This window comes from Bacillus rossius, chromosome 6, assembly GCF_032445375.1.
Source record: "Bacillus rossius redtenbacheri isolate Brsri chromosome 6, Brsri_v3, whole genome shotgun sequence".
Lineage (NCBI taxonomy): Eukaryota > Metazoa > Arthropoda > Insecta > Phasmatodea > Bacillidae > Bacillus > Bacillus rossius.
In genome coordinates this window covers 50012470-50016211 of record NC_086334.1, presented here as the reverse complement: position 1 = coordinate 50016211, position 3742 = coordinate 50012470, and the positions used below count along the sequence as shown (strand labels likewise).

Below are 3742 nucleotides of genomic sequence, written 5' to 3'. Positions count from 1 at the left end.
CAACAATATACTAAGTGTGATATAAATGCTGTTGCGCAAGTGATAACAATTACGAACAATTGCGCGACTTACTACATTAATTATAAAACATTTTGTAAATATCTGTTGAAAATATTTGTGACAACATATGCCAAAGAGGTATATTGTAAAATATACAGAAATAACCCTTAAATAATAGCACTGACGATAAATTAAAAAACAAAAATCTACATGGCTGTGGTACCTCGCCATAAAGCATGCCTGTCGCTCGACACATGCTAGATCCTCAAATACGCTTGAGCTCTGGTTTTTAAACTCACTTCGCACGTTGACTGGTAGTCGTAAATTAATTTTCTTACTTATAAAAATTGTTGTCAGAAGTGGGATTCGAACCCACGCCCACAGAAGTGGACTGCGACCTGAACGCAGCGCCTTAGACCGCTCGGCCATCCTGACCTATATGAAGATATAGTTGGCAAGCTGCATATAAGTATTCGTCACGGATAACTAACGTGTGCGTCTGCGGCAAAGAACCGTCTAAGTAACAGTGAGAGCAGCTTTCTTACGTGACCCACATGGCAGGAATTATTACAAGTGAAACATCTGTTATGTAAGAGTCTAATGCGCGTGGACGTCAGAAGTTTAAGAGACTTGGCGTTTGTTATCTCAGACATGTTAATGATTGAAGTCAAAATGAGAACAATCACACACCCTTTAATTTTTGACGTGATAACGTCTTATAATTCGATGAAAACCGGCTGCACGCACGAAAAATTGTCACGTTCCGCCTGAGCCGAGCGTGCAAGAACTGGCCAACCACCGTGCGAGAAAATCTTCTATAATATCAAACAGTTTAAGGCGGGCTTTTTAACTAATTGTTCGTGATTATATTTAAACAAATTTTTTAAATTAAATTTGCAAAAACTCTAAATAATATTTTAAAATTAAAAAGTATGAGAATTTTCATCAATGTTTTCTTATGACGTTATCACGTAAAATTATCGTCCGTAAACCGACATTACAGACAATCCCCCCCTTTTTAATTTTATTTTAATGAAGTTTAACGTGGATTCCTTGCTGGTGTGTTCTTAACTCCTTCGTTTAACAATAGTCGCTGGTAATATTTTTAAAATTTTTCTTTCGAATTATTTTCAAGCTATAAAAAACTGCAATAGGCCTAACCTTTATACAGCCACGTTTTGTTTTGTTAAACAGAGTGATTTCACATTTAGAAAATTTGCCATCTTCATAGACGAATACCTCAACTGTTATGTGTTAACTTATTTTTTCCCGCAGTATAGAGAGCAGGCAGATATATGGCGCAATAAGACAACTTGAAAGGAAGTGGATGATAGGCTATCTTTCATATGCGCATTTTAAAAATTTACACTATATAGAAACACCACTACTAACATAAGAACATTTTATTATTTTGCATCACGTTAAAAATGTTAATATTTTTCCTAAGTTCGAACATGAAAACATTTTGAACAGTTTGTAACTCCGGCTCGAAATGTTCGCCTAGGGACTTAAATGATTAATAAAACAACCTGATTCCCGGAGTAGGCCGCGAAGCAAAATAAAAAGGTTCAAGAATTAATTAATACCAGACGGATGTTAACGGACAGAGATGCAACAGTCAAGTCCACGAGGCCTAGCGACTACGTCCTACTCCGAGTGGCGATCGAGACACCACGGCGCACCGCAGGTAACAATTCCTTGTCACGCCATTGGAGGTCATAAACAATAGAAACGCAACCATCTAATTTTTCCCTAAAGACAATCTGTGTCCAACTGACATTTTGTAAACAAGCTATTGTTCGCCAAAACTGCGAATATCTGTCTAGTTTGGCCCAGTGGTTCTTTGAATACATTTTGTGCCTACCAGTGGGTTACTGGTAACGGGCCAAATTTATAATATCAAAAACTAGAACCCTGAGAAACTATTGCAATGTGAAGATTCTAGTTTTGTGATGATATTAACTGTTTCTGTGAGAGTGACTTAACTTCCAGTTTTTAATTTGCATTCGTCTGACACATATTACTTATCCTTGTTTTAATGGACTGACTGAACTATTGTGTTTTGTATACAGCCTAAGGGTGCGTTCACAGAGAAAGCTGGTAGCAAGTTACTTGTTACTAGCGCTTGCTCCCAGCGCTTTCAAGGGCTTGTGGTTAGTGTTGGGTGTTCACAATAAAAGCTTAGTAAGCTTTCAAATCTCATTGCGATAAATCTTCCTCTAGTGATGAAGAATATTGTTTTTACTAGAAAATGTAGATTTAAAAGTGCGAAGACATGTAATTAAACGCGGTAGAGGAAGATTTGGTGAATACCACCATCTGTTTCCTCAGCTAAAACTGGACAAGGTGAGATTTTTATCTTGTGTGAGGATGGAGTTGAGGATGTTCAATTATATCCTCAAGAAAATTGAAACTAATTTGGACAAATGCTGGGGAAACTGGCATAAGCAACCAATTCATCCCGAATAACGGTTAGTTATTTGTTTGAGGTAAGCCTTGGTTGATAATAATTATTTTTAGGAACCATTTACTATATAATAATTTTTGTTTAGTTTTTACTATGCACTATAAGATAAAACTACTATTTATATGTGGTTTGTATTATATTACATTACCACAGTTACAATAAATTCTTTCAAATAATAATTTGTAGTTAAATATAAACACATTAAAATGTTTGCATTTTATCTTTGAGGAAATGTCTAGGCCTATAATGGATCTTGAATTGTTAAGAAAATCTGCACTTATATCATCAGATCAATTGAATTAATTATGCAATGGTGTCGGAGTGAGTAATGAGGTTTTATTTATGTCTAGTGAATTAATTAAAGTACCACAAAACACAGCATAGTTGGAGTTTCAATTATTTATTAATATAAGAACGTAACAATGAAAAAATTAAAGGAAACACAAACAGTTGTGAATTTAAATATAATAGGCATATTGTTGGAAATATTTACTGTTTCCTACACGCATAAAAACTCCTTAACTAGTTATTTTTATTTGAGATTTAATAATTGGTCAAGTCCGTGAAAATCCTCATTTGCAGAAATTGGTGTTGCCTCATATTCATCCATGGATGAGCTCTGGTTAAAAGTGCCACAAGGTGAAAATTGAGTGCTGTTTCTAGGTGTAGATCCAACACTGTAAGACATGGAGTATGCAAATTGCTGAACAACTTCCTGAATCCTTGCACGAAATGGAAAAATCTATTCCGGACGAATTTTTCTGACATGTGGTAAAAGCGTCTTGAAGAATAATGAATGCTTGTCTTCAGGTTCCTATTCCTCTTTATTATTCCTCTTTTGTGTTAAAATTTCTAGTTTTTTTCTCTCGATTTCCAGCATTGACGACATATACTAGTCATCAGTTCTTCTACGTTTGATTCGATCCATTGTATGTTTTCTAATGTTTTGTGTTTGTGGAATTCCGCAAAAACGATCAGCTATTGTGGATATATCGTCATTATCCACGGAATTATCTTGCTGGGGCTGAACTACTACCACATCTTCAGACCCAATAACTTCTTCCTTGTCGCCTATATCTGGAGAGTTACTCTGCTTTTCAATATCTTCAAAAGTATCTGGGCTTTTGAGTGTGGAACAGTTACCTGAACTTGAGGTCTAACAATTTCTTTAAAAAAAGTAAGTGCTTTGAGATACTGCCACTTACACGTAACTATTTAATCTCCTCTAGCTCCAAATTTGGGACGAGTCATCTTTGACAGCTCAGTGGAATATTG

General features: G+C 35.6%; 1 non-coding gene across 1 annotated transcript; it reads right to left on the bottom strand.

Moving 5' to 3' along the window:
* Window positions 1-351: 351 nt before the first annotated feature.
* Trnal-cag (transfer RNA leucine (anticodon CAG)) lies at window positions 352-435 on the bottom strand. The gene has a single exon. It is a non-coding gene; the product is annotated as a tRNA-Leu (tRNA).
* Window positions 436-3742: the final 3307 nt, after the last annotated feature.